An 18,055-nucleotide genomic window follows, 5' to 3' on the forward strand; every position below is an offset into this window, starting at 1 on the left:
CTCTCAACCCTCCTGTGTAGCTCGGATTACTGGTGCCCAGCTATCATTTTTTTCTTCTTTGCATTCTTCTGGAGAGTTGTGTATGCCGATGTAGCCATATCGTATGAATTGGTTTGTAGTGTGTCTTTTATTTGCGGGTACGTCTTGGGCATCATTTGTTTCAATGCATACAGGGCCAGCTCATTCTCTACTCATGTAGATATCACCCCTTTATTTATACAGCTTATCCTCTTCCCATGTGTGGTCTTTGAGAGGCTACCAAGCTGAGCCCTCAGACTTATCACCCTTCCTTCTCTTCCTCACTGTGGGAATCTCCTATACCCTCCGGCCCATCCTCCTCCATGTTTACTGAGGAATTGAGCAGCTGCCCACTCTAGCCAGCTCTCCATCTTTGTAGCAGGAGGATCCTCAGTTTGTCTCATGGTCTCCCCACCCCACCCTAAGATCAGTCATCCAGCTTTGGTATGCCATCCACTTCTGCTTGTATAGTGCACTCAGGGGTTCTGAACCACGGGCATCAGCCACGCTTTCTGAGACCCCTTTCCTCTGTGGCAACCAGCTCTCCTTTGTTCCTGGTCTTTGAAATACTTCCACCCTGAGATCTTCTGCCTTGCTCCCCTTTCAGTGTTCACTGACACACTATCCTGTCTTCACTCTTCTTTCTGGAATGTTGTCTGTGTTGTGTTCCTACTTCTCTCATTCCCTGGGTAACATTCCGGTTTTGGATAAAGGCAGGTTTATTTTATTTTCTTGTGTTATTATTTATTGTACCTGTGCCTGAGTAGGGGGAATGTGGCTGGAAGAAGCCTCCAGCCCTGCAGCTGGACACAGCAGGGGTGAGGTTGCCGCCCATGCCCTTTGCTGCCTCTCTGTCTCCCTCCCTCCCTCCCTCTCTCCCTCTCCCTCCCTCTCTCTCTCCCCCCCTCCTTCCCTCCATCCCTTGATGTCCTCCCCTCCCCCTTCCCTTCCTTGCTCTATTCTTTCCTACACCAGTGGCTTTCAGAATTTCCTTCAGAATCTACCTGGGTCTGGCTTTTCTTTCTTTCTACCATGGTTCCCTTAGGCCCAGCCTCCATCATGCTTGGTTGAACAAGCTTTCAATGAGGGGCCCCATGTTCCCCTTCCTCATCTCATCCAGGTCTTACTTAAAACCTAACTGCTTCAGAGGCCTGGAGGACCACTCTGAGAAAAGAGCTTGCCTTCCTTTACCTGTCTATGATGCCTGTCACAGCTCAGCAATGACTCACACATGCATGCCCTCCACACGGCCTCCGAGGGAATTGTGACCACACTTAGGTCTACCCACTTTCTGGCTCTGAGGCAGTGAAAATGCAAGCCAGTTGTGTGACAGTGGGCTGTTGGACTGGGGATGAGGGGCAGAGGGGCTTGCTAACCTGCCTACAGTTGGAGAGGGGGGCCCAGGGCTCCCAGCACAGCCCCGGGCAGATTGCTCTGCAGGCCAGTGGACTGGAAGGCTGTGTGTGTGTGTGTGTGTGTGTGTGTGTGTGTGTGTGTGTGTGTGTATGTGTGTGTCTATATTATGTATGATGCCACTCCAGATAAGCACTCTCCAGATGCCACTCTCACCAGATAAGCAGAGAACATCCCTTCTCTTCCTGCCAGATGCTACAGTTCTGTGCACTGGCTTTTCTTACTTTAAGAAAAAGGGCAGAAGCGTGGAGCAATTTGTCTGAGTCAAAAATCTATGGCCAACTAAAGGCAGAGAATAGATTTACAGCCCAATGCAGCTGCTTTCTAGAGCCGTTCAGGACAGAGGAGCAGCTGTAGGTCGGGAGAGAACCTTGGTCCAGGCCTGGGCCCTCAGGGCTGTGCTGGGGTGGCAGGAGTGGCGTCCAAGGCGCTGAGCAGTGCGCTCCTGAGCCATGCAGCGCCACAGGCTGCAAGGCCAGGAAACCATTGTTTCAGCCAGAAAGCAGGGAGGGAGGAATCCAGTCAGAGACTGACGTGTCCTTGGTCCCTGGTGGCTCTGAGCAGGCTGGATGGGCCACAAGATCGGGCAGGAGAATAAAGCTGTTGACGCAGACTTGGTTCTTTCTCCCCAACCAGAAACAAAAATAAGCCGAGTTCAGACACCACTATCGCAGTCCCTGCCAGCTAAGCTGTCCTTTGAGGAAAGCAAAATTTGGGAACTTCTGATACAATCTTGCCTTACTCTATTATTGTTTTCTAATCCCTTCCTCCTTCCTTCCCTCTCCCTCTTTCTTCTTCTCCCTCTATCTTCATCCCTCTCCATCCCTTCTTTCCTTCTTCCTTCTATCTTCTCTTCCTATTCCTTCCCTTCCCTTCCTCCCCCTCATCCCCTTCCTCCACACCTAACCTTTACAGCTGTCTTTGTGTCACTGTTATGGTATTTTGATTCATATAACCTTGTGGTAAGATTTGATGTTAGGGCTGTCGCTCTTCCAACTTTCTTTTCAAGACTTTTGAGGATTCAAGGCCTCTTGGATTTTTGAAAAAATTTGATCAGCTAGAGAGGTTTTGTTAAAAAATAAATAAAAGGCAGCTGGAATTGTTTTATTAGAGATTATATTGTATCTACTTGGCAATTATTAATCAGTTTTGTATGTCTAATTTATCTTAACCATAGTTTCCAGTCTGTGTGTATGTGTGTGTGTATGTGTGTATATACATATTTTTTTCTATTAGGCAGGACTTGTTTATTTCAATGATATTTTTGTTTTTAATGTGCAAGTCTTACATTTCTGTCATTAAGTTGCTGAGTGTTTTATTGGTTTTAATACTGTTGTAAAGTGTGGAATATATAAAGGCACACAGTTGTATTCACTCTATCAACCTTTTTATTTTGATTGGGAAGTTGAGAACATTGAATGTAATGACTAATAGTGAAATTTTATGTCTTCTTTTTCACTGCTTCTTCCCTGTGGCTCTTCTATCTTTTGAGTTCCTTCTTTTGCTCTGTGTGTGTGTGTGTGTGTGCATGCGCGCGCACACACACATGCGCACGTGCACACTAGAACTGGGGCCTGAACTCAGAGCCCCATGCTCTTGCTTGGCTTTTTTGCTCAGACTGATACTCTACCACTGGAGCCATCCCCCCATTTCTGTCATTTTGCTTGTTAATGGTAGAAGAGGCTCTCAGATTTATCTGCCTGGGCTGGCTTTGAGCCACAATCCTCAGATCTCAGCCTCCTGAGTAGCTAGGATGACAGATGTGGAACCACCAGTGCCTGGCTGCCTTCCTCAGTTCTATAAATATTTTTATGTACCATTTAATTTGACTTGCATTTATTTTATTCTGCACTTCAGAGTTACACTGTCTGCGATTGATTCTGGGGATCAGGCTCTTCTGTGGACTACCCATTGAGACAAAGCTGGGTGGTTAAGCAAAGGAAGGGACCATTCGTTTTCTGAGAGTTGTCTGTGTTGATGAATGTATCTCTTAATGAACAGTCAAGGCGTACGTGATGTTGAACGTGCCGATTCCGTGAGGTTCAGTGTGCTGATTCCACATTTCCCCTCTGGGCTGGGCTGGGCAGTGGGCAGTGCTGGGGCCACCTCTTCTGTTGCTGGCCTGGCCTCTCCCTTGCACTGCCCTCCTGTTTCCTGACTGCCGTGCCCTCTTCTTGCTTTCCAGGTACTTCCCTCCTTGCTGAGTCTGCTGCTCCTGGGGCTCCCCCTTCCTGGTGGGACACCTGGTTCCAGAGACCTCCTGCTCCTCCTCCTCCCCATGTGGGCTTCTGAAGGGAGGGAAGAGCCAGCCGTGTGCACGTAAGCACAGTGGGACCCCAGGCTGGAAGACACCCCTCCATTCTCCTCTGCACCTCTCACAGGTAACTGCGAGTGGGATACCTTTCCTACCACTTCCTAGTGGAGTCTCAGGCCTCTGCTGGGAAAGCCCAGGCCTGCCTGAATGGAACTCTGTCCTTCTTCCCTAGCAGGTCTCCCAAAATGAGGCTGAAAGAATGTCCAGCATGTGATATAGGTTAAGCCATTACTGTATTTCCTCGAGTCCTGTCTGTTGTTCCTAATGGGCATGCAACATCCTGCCTCATGTTGGAGATGGAGAACAGTTTTGCAGGGCAAAGTGCCACATTCAGGATTCATTCATTCATGGAGGACTTGTAGACTGAGCACCACGTGTGTCCCGCACCCTTCACACGAGCCTGCTTGCGTGGAGACCCTGCAAGTGGAGGTGTGAATGGAGGCTGGGGTAAGTGAGGCACCAGAGGCAGACAGGCTGTGTACAAGGCCCAGAGGTGGACACAGTGGGCCAGGCTTTGTGGGTGGGGCAGGTTGTAGTTTTAAATAGGGCAGTTAGGGAGCTCTTGAACAGGTGACACCTGAGTGTGGACACTGCATCCTGGGAAGCTTCTGGGGGAACCAAGAGCAGTGCATCCTGGGAGGCCCCTGGGGGAACCAAGAGCAGTGCATCCTGGGAGGCTCCTGGGGGAAGCCAGAACACTGCATCCTGGGAGACCCCTGGAGGGGCCAAGAGCAGTACATCCTGGGAGGCCCCTGGGGGAGCCAAGAGCAGTGCATCCTGGGAGGCCCCTTGCAGCCAACGCCCCCAGGGGCTGATGGGTCAGGTGAGGTAAGGACCAGTCGGTGCTTGGATCTGAGCCATGTGGGTCATTGTGGCTTTGATGGGGATGGTTTGATGGCCCTAGCAGAGCTGGAACTCTGTCACAGTAAGATGGCTGGCAGCTGTTTGGAGAAGCTTTGTTGCACAAGGAAGCTCAGATTGGGATGATGGTTGGGGTAGAGTGGGGGTGAATTAGTCAGGAGAGTTATTTTTTAGATGAACGCATTCTCGACCTGGCTGTGTATTCTTGGGAGTGACTGGCAGAGTGATGTGTTGAGGCTGCAGGATGGAGGCTCCCTATGGCCCCTTGCCTGGGCGCGGTGTGGATTGTAGGTGCATGAGTCCCTGCCTCAGGAGGGAGCAGGGGCAGAGAGGGACCCGCACTCCTGTGAGGAGCTCTGTGGTCCTCTGGCCTCCTCACTTTTCTTTGTGCAGTAGGAAAGAGTGACCATCTGTGCACACAGTGCTAGAGGGATTTTCAGACTGGAGACTTGAAGGAAAAAGCACACCCCAGTGTGTGGCCACAGATGAGAAGTCCCCAGCCTGGTCCCTTAGACATCTGAGCCTCCAGAATTGGAGGCACAGAGCAGAGAGGACAAAGGGAGAGGCCAGAGCTGAGGGTGTGCAGGAGAGAGGCTGCTCCCCGCCGTGGGGGCAGGCCTGGCAGAGAGGAGAGGACTTCAGGCTCAGTGTTGGGGACCTGGTCAGCACAGTGGAGCTCAGAATGCCAGAGGACGTGAACTGAGGCCATGGACAGCAGGTGCTGAGTGGTGTGTGGAGGGGGAATCTGAGCGCTTGTGGAGATCCAGAGTTTGGCTCCTCTCCCCACCCCCTACACCAGCTCTGCAGTCACCTTGCAGAGGAGTAGAGCCTGTCCTGTCCAGCCCCTGCTGGGGAATGTTCTAGACATGCACTCTGTGGACCCTCATTACCGGTCTAGCCCTTTGGTGATTTGGGAACCCTGGCTCACCTGTTTCTTTGCCAAGTTGCTGCGTTCGGGATCATGGCTACATGAAGGGTGCTGTTTGTTGCTACACTTGCTTCCTATTCCTTGGGAAATAAGTGAATTATAATCTTTTATCTCCTTTTAAACTTAACTTTCATGCCTGTATCTTTGTATGTAATGCACTTAGGGTCCAGAAATTACAGTACACTCTCCCAGGCATGAAGGTGGTGTTAACTTAGGGTCTGGGTTACGGTACACTCTCCCAGGTCTGAGGGTGGTGTTAACTTAGGCTCCTGGGGTTACAGTACACTCTCCCAGGTCTGAGGGTGGGGTTAACTTAGGCTCCTGGGGTTACAGTACACTCTCCCAGGTCTGAGGGTGGTGTTAACTTAGGCTCCTGGGGTTACAGTACACTCTCCCAGGTCTGAGGGTGGGGTTAACTTAGGCTCCTGGGGTTACAGTACACTCTCCCAGGTCTGAGGGTGGGGTTAAGGAGTGGCAGAAAATGAATGAGTGGAGCCTGGCTTCTCTAGGTGTCTGCTGGAGTCTACCTCCCAGTGACTTTCCACCTCCACCAAAGATGTTTGCACTTGCTTAGGACTGAAATGAAATGGTTCCTATGGCTGTAACACACACTAGTCACTCTCCCGTGACTGAAGTAGCTGCATGCACAAGACAGGCTTTTGTGTGTGTTTTCTTTTTCCTGCCTGCCTCCAAGTAATTTAAAAAGGGAAATCTTTGGCTGAGAAATTTTGGCTCAGCCTTGACCATCATTTGACCTTGGGGACAGCTGGACCTTGCAGAAGCACAGCTGCTTGTTCTCTGTTCACTGCAGCTCCCTTTGGAGCTGTTCCGCCAGTGGAACCAATGCCCTTCCAGAATGCCAAGGAGGCAGGCAAACCTTGTCCCCTAATCCACCTCTCTGTGAGTACAGACAGAACTGCTGATGTGGAGAAAGGGGCTTTCTTTACTTTTAGGAAGAGGCATGGTTAGAGATACAGTGACTGAGAGTACGGTCAAGAGAAGTAACAGCAGCCTCATTCTCCACATGTTCTTGGAGATATTTCCCTTTGAGTGATGAGTAGACTGAGGATGTGAACGTCAGCTCTCCAAAACCGAGCACAGTCTAGAGCAACTCCCAAGGCTCCAAGAAGTGGCTGCAGACTGGGAGAAAGAGTCTTCTTCAAACTAAGGCCTTGATCCTGCTAGAAGGGGAAGAGCAGAGATGGAGACCTCAGAGGACAGTGCTCGGGGTTGAGTGTGCGTGAAACCAGAGTCTGTGCCAGCTTCTGGGTGGGAAGCTGCCTGATGTCCACGGGAGACCCAGTCAAGCGTGCGAAGGGTGCTGGTGGTCTTAAAAAGAGCCTGTCTAGGCAGCTGTGTGCTGTTCTGCTTCCTGAATGAGGAGCAGGTGGCAAGGGTTCTGCGCTTAGCACAAACTTACTCTCCCCCAGTTTTAAAAACATGTTTGTTTTTTTTCCCAAAGACTTAAGAACAGTTTCATAGACATGCGCACATGCACACATATGCACACACACATTTACCAAAGAAACAGCATGCAGTCTGCCTTCTTACCTTCATTTTCCATTGTTTCATTAAATATGAATGAGAATACCATTAGTATCTTGCCCTTGTAAATGGTTATAAAAATGGATAATATAATTCAATTACTGCAGTCTCATTTTAATCCTGACTTTATTGATTATAAGAATCTGTAGTGGATTAAAATATTTCTCCTTCTCCAATTACATATACAATATAAATATGAAATATATACGTATGTAATTATATGTATATATACATGTACAATAAAATTTAAAAACATTTAGTTGTAATTAAAAACTAGGTGAACCCTTTTTGTTCTGACCAGGAGGATTTCCTTTACCTCACTGGTCATTTGAGTGATCTACAATGCAAATAATACTGACACAAGAATGGAAACATTTATGCTTCTTTTAAAAGTGTTTGTCTGTCTATTGAGTTAAACAGTCTACCTATGTGAAGCCATGTGCAGCTTCACACAGCCTGAGGAGCTATTTCCCAAATCTGGTGGCTGGAACCACCAGTGTTGACATATTCAATTCTTGAGCAGATCTGTGGTTTCCAAAGGTCTTCTTTGGGGGGAGACTGGCTGATTGCGTTAGGTTTCCAGTTTATCACACTGTGATTTTTGGCTTATATGTAGAAAGAGTTCAGAAGTGTTGAGTTTCATTGTCAGATGGTATGATCCCTTTTCCCAGCAACAGGTGTACATGAGCAAGGTAGTAGAGTTGCTATCTATTCTCTATTAGATGAAACATTTGAATGACATTCATCTTGAATTGGTTCTTATTATACATATAAATAATGCTTATTTATAAGTACACACATTTCAGGAGGAAAAAACTTGAATCTTTCGAATTTTAATTAAGCTTCTAATTTCTTGTGTGTACGGCCTTGGGGTTTGAACTTAGGCACTAAGTGCTGTCCCTGAGCTTCACTTTGCTCAAGGCTGGTACTCTACCATTTGAGCCACAGTTCTATTACTGATTTTTGTTTTTGTTTTTGTTTTGGTAGTTTCACAAGACTTTTCTTCCCCAGCTAGCTCTGAACTGTGATCTTCAGATCTGTCTCCAGAGCAGCTAGGATTACAGGCATAAGCCCTCGGCACCCAGTGATTGATTTACTTTTAAAAGAGGCAATATTATCAGCATTCCAGAACTTCCATCTTTTTCAACTATTTGAAATTCTTACACATTTTTATTTCCCTGCTGGGGAGTAAATCTAGTACTTCACATATGCTAGGCAAGTATCCACTACCAAGCTATATTCTAGCTAAATTCTAGGAATTTTTAAAGGATTAAAATTTCTTTGTTTGTTTTACTTTGTTTCGTGTATTTATTTGTTGGTAGTACTGAGGTTTGAACTCTGGGCCTGGGGCCTGAGAGGCAAGTGCTTTGCTTAAGCAGCTGTACGTCTAGCCCTTCTCCCCAAATTATTTTGACTGCTATTCAAGCCAAAAGAAATGAGATCTTCCTAAGGCCACACACGTGGGGCTCTCTGGGTATATTTTGAGAGATGGATGTTGAGACTCATGGACTGTGCAAGACCTGGGCCTAGCCCTTCCTTCTAGCTTAGGAATGAGTTGTTAGTGAGCACGCAATGTGTTAAAGAATGGGGCAAGCTGGGTGCTGGTGGCTCATGCCTGTCATCCTAGCTACTTAGGAGCCTGAGATCTGAGGATCATGGTTCGAAGCCAGCCCAGGCAGGGAAATCTATGAGACTCTTATCTCCAATAAACTACTCAGAAAAATCTGGAAGTGGCGCTGTGGCTCAAGTGGTAGAGAGCTAACCTTGAGCAAAAGAAGCGTAGGGACAGTATTGAGGCCCAGAGTTCAAGACCCAGGACCAGCCAAAAACAGAAAGAAAGAAGGAAGGAAGGAAGGAAGGAAGGAAGAAAGAAAGAAAGTTTTTCATACGGTGTAAGCCCCACTGAGCTATTAGTCACTCAAATGCCAATTAAGGGCTAAGGCTTAGTCTGTTTTCTGTTGCTATAACAACACACCTGAGACTGGGTAATTTGTAAAGAATGGAGCTTTATTTAGCTTCCAGGTCTGGGGGTGCGGCTCATATTCCGCTTGGCATGTGGTGAGGACTTGAGCTGGGCATGGTGAGCCGGCACGAGCCTGGAAGTCAACTCGTTCTTCCTCTTCTAAAGATACTACCACCATCCTGGGGCTCCATTCTCATGCTCCTCTAAGCCCAGCCTCCTAAGGACCCTGCTTCTAAAGGCCGTTAGTATATCTGTTTAGGGGCATGAGTATCTGGCATGAACTTGGAGAAGACACACTCAAACCATAGCTGACAGAGCTTAAAGCAGAGATGTGATCACCTTCACCCCCATCCGGGGCCCTGAGGGAGGGGGACAGAGGCTGTTGTGTGTTTACCACGGTGCCACACAGGAAACTGACAAGAGGCTAGGGCGCAGTGTTGCTCACAGCTAGTTGCGAGAAGGACTAGTTGTTTCAGTGGTCACTCAGTATAGTTTTGTTTCTTTTTGTGCCTTGGTCTTAAAACTCAGGGTTTGTGTGCTATCCTTTAGTTTAGTTTAGTTTTTGCTCAGTGCTAGCACTCTATCACTTGAGCCGCAGCTTTACTTCTGGCCTTTTGCTGGTTAATTGGAGATAAGAATCTCAGGGACTTTCCTGCCTGGGCTGGCTTCTAACCAAGATCCTCAGATCTCAGCCTCTTGAGTAGCTAGGATTACAGTATAAGCTACCAGTGTCCAGTCCAATACATGTTTTGATATCTGAAGGGCGAATATTCTGATTTTGCTGGAGGACTGTGTGGATCCGGGAAGACATAGCACAGAGTGAAGGGACAGCTTTTCACCTTTTATCTTCAGGCTCCTGGAGCCACGCAGATTTGGACCCAAGCCTTCAGGAAAGGGCCAATCTAGAGCAGGGACCAGAGGACTTCCTCTGTGCTAAGAAAAATCACAAGCAGCAGGAGTAGACTTGAGCGCCCAGCTGGCTCTAAGACCATGGGGACTCTGGGGGTGGCGGGTTTAGATTTGTGCAGGACTTCCTTCTAAGGACCTAAATTTGCCAGACCTGCCATGTTTTCTTTAAATTCACTGATGATAAACCAACATTGGGTTTTCTGAACCTGTGATCTATCCTATAACTTAGTCTTTGTAGCTGAGTTCCAAAAGGTTACTACTAGTTAATTCCTTCCGTTGGCAGTTAAGTCTGCTTTCTAGTGTTTTTGTTAGCAGTGTTGGAGATTGAACCAAGGGCAAACAGTATCACTGAGCCTTCTTCCCAGCACCACCTTAATTCTTAAGTATGTGTAAACAGTAAAATCATGAAAGTCAAACTATAGAGAGTTTTAAGTAACAGTTTGAAATTCTCTCCACTAGGTTTTATTTTTTTAAATTTACTTATCTACAAAAAAATTGTAAAAACATGGTACTTTTTAATATAAACAGGATTATGCCTTAATAGTATGCTGAGAGGTGCTTTGTTTTTCTTTTTCTTTTTTGTGCTGGTACTGCGGCTTGGACTCCGGTCCTAGGCACTGTCCTGCTTAGCTTTTTTGCTCAAGGCGGGGCTTCATCACAGATCCACTTCTGTCTTTTTTTTTTTTTTTTTTGGTGGTTAATTGGAGAAAAGTCTCATGGACTTTTCTGCTTGAGCTGGCTTCAAACTGTGATCCTCAGATCTCAGCCACCTGAGTAGCTAAGATGACAAGTATGAGCCACCAGGGCCTGGTCTCTGGATTGCTGTGAAGCAGTCCTATTTGATGGGCTGTCGTGATTAGGCCGTTCCCTGCATGTAGGCTGTGGAGCATAATCACTGATGATCCACCAGCCTGCCCTCCAAACCAGGCCATCATAAAATACTGCTGTGTCCATTGACTCTTTCTGCTCTACTCATTGGTGGCTGGACCACCTTATCCTGATCTACCATGCTATTTTAGGCGGACTGTGTCATCAAACTATATCTCATTTTACTCATGAGCAGTGATGTCATCTATAAGTGGACCGCTTTCTCTGTGTGCTGTTTCTAAGGTTTAATCACAGGGCCTGAGATAGCTGCATCTGCTCATACCAGCATTAAATAATGTGGTCCAGTTCTCTAGCTGTGCAGCCATTCTAACAGCTGATGCTGGGGTTGATTTCCATCTCCACTGTCACAAGCCTGCAACTGTTGATGTTCTTGTACGTGTCCCTGGTGCATAAGTGCATTTTTCCTCCTCTTGATAACTATCCAAGATGCCAATTTTGGTCAAACTAAGGTGAATTAATAATGTTTTACAAAAACGTGTCATTGTGATTTTGCAGTGTTCTCGTACCTATGTGCGTGGTCAGCAGTATTGAATGAAAATTCCCTTGAAATTGTGTGCCTTCAGCCTATCATACAAAAAAATATTTATTGAAATGAACTCCAGGAAATGGAAACGAGGTGTTTTTTTTTGCTGTTTTTGTTTTATTTTTTGTCTTGTTTGTTCATTTATCTGTCTTTGGGATGGCAAGAGGGGGCACAGAAATGGAGGGACAGAGGGTGAACAGAGGCAGCAGTGGTACTCACTCCACACTATGATGAAAACGAACTATACAACTTGTGGGTAGGGATGGGAGAGAAAAACTGGGAGAAAACAAGGGAAGGGGTGACACTGTCCAAAAAGAAATGCATTTACCTGGCTTATGTATCTGTAACCCCTCTGAATGTTACCTTTACAATAACAATAAAGTTTTTTTTTTAAAAGAAAATGTGTGTGCTTTCTTTATCCCAATACTTGCCAATCTTTGCGTCTTTGCGTCTTCTTTTGCCAGATGAAGAGTAAAGTGAAATTAACATAGTTACAGTGTTGTTCTTCTTTTCAAATGCTTGTTCAGCCTCTGTGTTTTCTTTTATTGTGAAAATACTGTATAGAGGGGTCAGCCTCTGTTTTGTCTGTCCCTTAGGTCTAGTTTTCCATTAGATTGTCTTTTGTGTCATTGATTCGAAAGCATTATTCATCTGCTTTGAAGACTATGTCTAGTGGCGTGTGCTAAAAATACCATCTGAGTCTGTGCCCTATGTGTGCAATTTCTGTAATGTGTCTTTCTGATGAATAGACAGTCTTGATTTTGCCATACTGAATCACTGGCACTGCCCACTGATAAGGCTTAGAGTTAATATATCCTTTTGTGTTCTGAGGTTAAACCTTGTTCCTTTATTTTCCCATTTTGACAGTTTTTATGCACATGAAAAAACAATACCAAGTACTTTTTATTGGATAGTTCTTTTTATCTCTGCATTGATCTGAAATCATCCTCTGTTACATGTTGAGCCACCATAGGTTGAAGTTGGTTTGTTTATTTTTTTGTGAACTCAGGGCCTCTGTGCTGTCCTTTAGCTTTTTGTTTTTCTCCAGGCTGATGGTCTATCACTTGAGCTACAGCTCCACTTTTGGCTTTTTGGTGGTTAATTGGAGATAAGAGTCTCATGGACTTTTCCTGTCTTGAAGTGGGATCTTCAGATCTCAGCCTCCTGAGTAGCTAGGATTATAGAACCAAACCGTCCAAGGTTTGGTTCTATCCCTATCTGTTGGCTAATTTGTCTACCACTGTGTCCATACAGTTTGCTCCCCATGATTGCAGCTCTCAAATGAGAGCAAATTCTCTAGGAGAATTTGCAGCCTCTTATTCAGAATGCAGTGTTTGTGTATACTTAACTTTTTGCCCTTCTACAAAATTTTAGAGTTAATTTATGAAACTAAGAGCATCAGCAGGAAAGAAAGAACCCCAGTAGAAGCCCTATTGAGGATTTCCTCAGACCTGTAGGTTGCAGATCGCAGTAGCTCAGTAGGAAACTAAGAAAACAACTGAAGCTGTAATCCCAGCGACGGAGGAGGCAGAGGCAGAAGATTCATCATGGTAAAAATACTAGAACTTACCTGAAAAGTAACTAAATGCAAAGTAGAGCTGGGGAGGTGGCTCAGGAGGTACTGCTTGTCTAGCAAGTACATGACCATAAGTTTAAAACCTAGTACTTCCAAAAATAAGTAAACAGTAAGACATTGACGTCTTTTTGTGTGTGATATAGAACCTTCTTATTCAATATCATAGTATTGCTATCTGTGTATATATATCTCCTGAAATCTTTTTCTGTTGAAGTTTTGTGTTTTACTCTAGGTTTTTACTCATCTTTTGTGGAATTTGTTCCTATTTGTCTTTTGACAACCCATTCTCGTTTGACATCTTTGGAAATGGTATATTGCTGGAGTATATAAATGTCTTTTTTTTAAAAAATTGATCTTGCTTCTTGTCATATTACTAAATCTTTAGTATTTTCTCCCCCAGTGCCAGGGTTTGAACTCAGGGCACTGTGCTCATTCAGCTTGCTTTCTTGTTTGAGCCATGCTTGCAGCCCAGATTTTTGTTGATAAATTGGAGATGGACTCGTGAGAACTTTTCTGTGCTGGCTGGCTTCCATCTGTGATCTTCTTATTCTCAACCTTCTGAGTAGCAGGGATGACAGACATGAGCTACTGGCACCCAGCTAATGAATACTGTGCCTATACATCCTCCTACCTGTGGATTATAAAAACCTGTTTGTTCCTTTTTGACCAGTTCTCATGCTTTTTCTGGTTTGCACTGGGGCCTATAGTGCTATGCTGGATGGAAGCCATAGAAGATATTCTTTCCTTGCACCTGACTTTCATAAAGGATGATCTAAGTTCATTACAAGTGATATTTATTGTCACTTTTTTCTACATATCTTTGCTGGATAAAACAATCCCCTGTGCTGCTGTTTTGTGAAGTTCTGTTTTTGTCAGTATGCGAAGAGAGGAATCAAAGGCTTGCTCTGAGAGTGTTAGGGTACTGCCTAGTTCCCACCGCTTTTCTCCTTCTGTTATAGAATAAGTGATTGCTGATTCCAGTGTCGAGCTCTCTTGTACTCTTTGGCAAACCCAGCTTGTTTAAATGCACTTCTGATACACATCTGGATCCTATTTTCTCTGATTTTGTTTTGAATTTTTTCCTTCTTCACTCATGAGAGAGTTTGGCCTAGGGTTTGTGTGTGTTTTTGCTCCGAAACTGCTTTTGTCTGATTTAAGAGAGTGGGTTTCTCCCCATCCTTCCCCACACCCCATTCTCAGTTTCTCATTTCCCCCACCTACTTCCCAGAAGACTTTCTGCAGAATGAGAATTAATTTGTCCCTGGAACTGGCAATTCTCAGCTGAAAATCAAAAGTTGAGATTTCATCATGAGGTTTCTAGCTGCTGTATTGGTTCTGAAGCTTATGGGATTCTTTGAACTTCTAATTTTCTGGTGTCAGTTTTCTTGAGTTATAGTTCTAGGAAAATATTCATACTTCCCTATTTTTTAAGTTAGGTGAACCTAAAAGTAACTCATACTTTGACCTCTCTTTTTTATTACAAATATATTTCAGGCCATTTCTCCTTTTATCTCCAGCAACCTACCAGAGAGTATGTATCATATTATTATTATTTTTTTACTCTCTTGGCTCTATCTATTGGCAAATATGTTTTGTGTTTTATTTATTTTCGTTTTTATATGTTCAAGACCTTTTCTTTCATTTTTTTAAAATAAGTTTTTTTATTATGAAAATACTGTACAGAGGGGTTACAGTTACATGAGCAAGGTAATGAGTACATTTCTTATCAAGCATTGTTGCCTCTTCCTTTGTTTTTCCCCTACCATCCCTTTCCTCCCATTTCCACAACAGCACCCCCCACCCCCACCTAAATTGTAAAATTCGTTTTCCGACGTAGCATCTTGTACATCTCATTGTTGCAATGGGTCAACCTATATCCCTATTTAAACAATTCATTTTTTCCCTTCCCCTCCCCAAATTATACCAACATCAAATACAGTGAAAACAGGGGTTATACCATGTTTTCTTTCATTCTGTTTGCATTTAATCTCCAATTGCCTCTTTACTTTCTTTTTCTTTTTCTTTTTCTTTCTTTTTCTTTTTTTTTTTTTTTTTTGGGTCCAGTCATGGGTCCTGAACTCTGGGCCTGGGCACTGTCCCTCAGCTCTTCAGTTCAAGGCTAGTGCTCTACCACTTGAGCTACAGCACCACTTCCGGATTTTTTCTTTTTGCTTATGGGGTGCTGAGGAATTGAACCCAGGGCCTCAGGCATGCAAGGCAAGCGTTCTACCACTGAGCCACCTTCCCAGCCCCCCCCCCCCCTTTACTTTCTTAAGCTAGGAATTGTTCAATAATGTTTAGCCCTCTTTTTAAAAATATAAATATTTAGGATTATGACTTTTTTGTAAGTACTGCACTAACAGCATTTCATGGATTTGTTGATGTATATTCTTGTTTAGTTTTTTATATTTTTAAACTTTGTTTTTGCGTGATGGTGATGGGGCTTTGAACTCAGTGCCCTACATTGTTGTTTGGCTTTTTTACCCAAGGTTGATGCTCTACCCCTAGAGTCACTACTTCTGGCTTTTTGCTGGTTAACTGGAGAAAAGAGTCTCTTAGATTTGTCTGCTCCAGCCGACTTGAAACCATGATTCTTATATCTCAGTCTCCTGAGTAGCTAAGATTATAGGATGAGTCACTAGCACATGGCCTTAACCTTCCATGTTTTCTTCTGCCATCCCTGATCGATCTTTCAGATTTAAAAAAAAAATGTGAACAATTCTTTCACTACAGAAACCCATATCAATTGCATTGACCTTAGGATCCTTGGCCTGCTGGTATCTGTTATTTGAAATTGGTTTTGTACTTTTGTGAGTATGTGTATTATATGTATATACATATATAATATATAAATATATATTTAAATATATGATGTTTTTTCCTTTAATTCCTTTGTTTTCCCCAAACGTAAGACCCTCACTAAACTCTGAATTGACCTACGGGCTTAGAAGTTAGGTTACTACTTTTTTTTAGTTCAGTCTATTTCAAGTGGACATTAGTTATGTCCCGGTGGGAAGGATCTTCAGAACCTAGTGCATGATTGAGAGGGAAACAGGTGTCTCCAGTGTGGTCTTTGATGCTACTGAAGGGGTGTGTGTGTGTGTTCCCTGGCTCAAAGCCTGCTCCAGTATTCAGGGCACAAAAGAGCCTGGGAGCTTCACTAGGGCAGGGTTCTCCTGGCCCTTCTGCAGCTCATTAGTGAGTAGGGTAGGGAAAGACAGTTTGGGCCAAGTTGAGCAAGGTGGATGGATCTGATATTACTTTGTAGTAGCAAGCATCTTCACACATATACAGTCATGGAGAAGATTAAAATAGGCCATTACCAAGTGGTATCTAGAGCTATTGATTCCATGGCTTTATGTGTTCTTCACTCTTTTTTTTTTTTTGTACATGTGTCGTAGCATTTCCAAAGATACCTACGACTTTGGCCCTTAGAACTTAGCTATGTATTTTTTCCATGAAACTTCCTTGTTCTGTTTTTGTTTTGTTTCTTTTTTTTTCCCCAGTGACCTAACAGTTTAGAAGACATGAAGATTTCATTATCAGGCATAGTCTAGTAGGTGTCTATTGCCCTTTTGGGGTGAAACGGAGGGCTCCTTTCTTCTCCGTGTCTAAGGGCCAGATCATAGGAAGTTTGGCTTCAAGGAAATCACAGAGATCATTTAGTACTGGGGGTCTTCAAAAGCGGTTTAGAGCAGAGTAGTGAGGTGACCCTGCTGTCAAAAAGCAGCTGTCAAAAAGCAGACTCTGCTCCATGCTAACTTCAGAGCCCGCGTGGGGTCCCTGTGGCTCATGTCCACCAGGTCCTACGTGCTCTGGCTCCCCACAGAAAGCTAAGGGGCCCAGGATCCGCCAACACTCAGCGCTTGACACCTCCCTTTCGTTAGGGGAGGAACTGGGAGCTGGATCAGCCGTAAGACCAGCCAGTGGATGGAGCCGCAGAGTCCAGACCTTCACACCCTCTTCCAGGCGCTCCTGCTGCCCGCAGCCCATCAGGCACAGCTGCTACTCCATGCAAGACAAGCCAGTCAGGAAATGCTTGGTCCCTTTCCCCTTTTAATTATTTCCTGTCGACTCAGCCCTAGGGCTAGGCATTTTGCTGGAGGGTACCTCATCTATACCAGTCTAGCTCTGTGTGCGTTCGTAGCTTGAGAGCCCACTGCCGGCCTCCTTTCATGTCTCTAGCACTGGAAGAATCTGTCTGGTGTCCAGTGAAGTGTAGGGGGACAGAAACCCCGTTTTCTTTGCTGGCTTATGTTTGTGGGCCTTCTCACGGTGTGTCACTGTGGCACTGGCTCTTCTCAAGCAGACAGACCGCATGCTATTTCTGGGCTGTAAATTTCCAAAGCTGCTTCCCCGTCCACCTCACCAACCGCACGCTGGAACTTAGAGTGTGTTTGCAGCTATAATCAGCACACTTAAGTATGGGTTAAATTCCCAGCGAGTACAAAATCCGTACAGCTCCCGACCCATGGAAGAAGTTATAAAAACATGACGACCAGGCCGTGAGCCCTCTGGGGCCTTTAAAAATAAGGTGATCCCTCCTCACCTTTTAAAAGCTTATTTGAGGGATCCAAAATAGCCCAGACCACAGGTTAAGGGGGCTGATTCACAGGGGACTGTGCCCGACACTCAGGCATCCAGACTGTCCACTGGTAAATTCCTTTCTTGCTTCTGCTGGGATGAGATGTGCAGTAAAAGTCATTTATTTCCTCCAGTGATCTCCCCAAGGATAGGCCTTCTTTGGTGTTCTCAGAACCCTAGCCTGCAGGAGCTGCACTGCAACAGACTCAGAGTCAGGGCCCAAAGTGAAATCCTGTAGCCCCCCCCTTCCCCGCCCCGAGGTCTTATCTTTCCATTGTAATGTTTTTGCACTTCATTCCCAGTGGTCATTTCCTTCATCCCTTCATCCCATGACAGCCTATGAAAGGCAGGGCCAGTCTTAGAGCCCAAGTCTGGGTGATGATGCTGCATTGTCAGGGGCTTAGGTAATGGTCCCAGATTTCATGACTTGCATTTGGGTCTTCAGACGCTGAGGTTCTGTCTGTTTCATGTGTACCTCAGATCTCCATCTCGAAGACATTCTGTTTATTGTACAGACTTCCTAGGACAGGGCT

General features: G+C 45.1%; 1 protein-coding gene across 1 annotated transcript in view; it reads left to right on the forward strand.

Moving 5' to 3' along the window:
* Rnf144a (ring finger protein 144A) overlaps nt 1–18,055 on the forward strand; it is a 105,333-nt gene that overhangs the window by 15,660 nt on the left and 71,618 nt on the right. Inside the window, exon 2 of the mRNA XM_042680847.1 lies at nt 3,617–3,812. The gene's annotated coding sequence lies outside the window, so the exon portion shown is untranslated. The remainder of the gene's footprint in view (nt 1–3,616; nt 3,813–18,055) is intronic.

This window comes from Dipodomys spectabilis, unplaced genomic scaffold (genome assembly GCF_019054845.1).
Source record: "Dipodomys spectabilis isolate Male_0828 unplaced genomic scaffold, ASM1905484v1 ptg000066l, whole genome shotgun sequence".
Lineage (NCBI taxonomy): Eukaryota > Metazoa > Chordata > Mammalia > Rodentia > Heteromyidae > Dipodomys > Dipodomys spectabilis.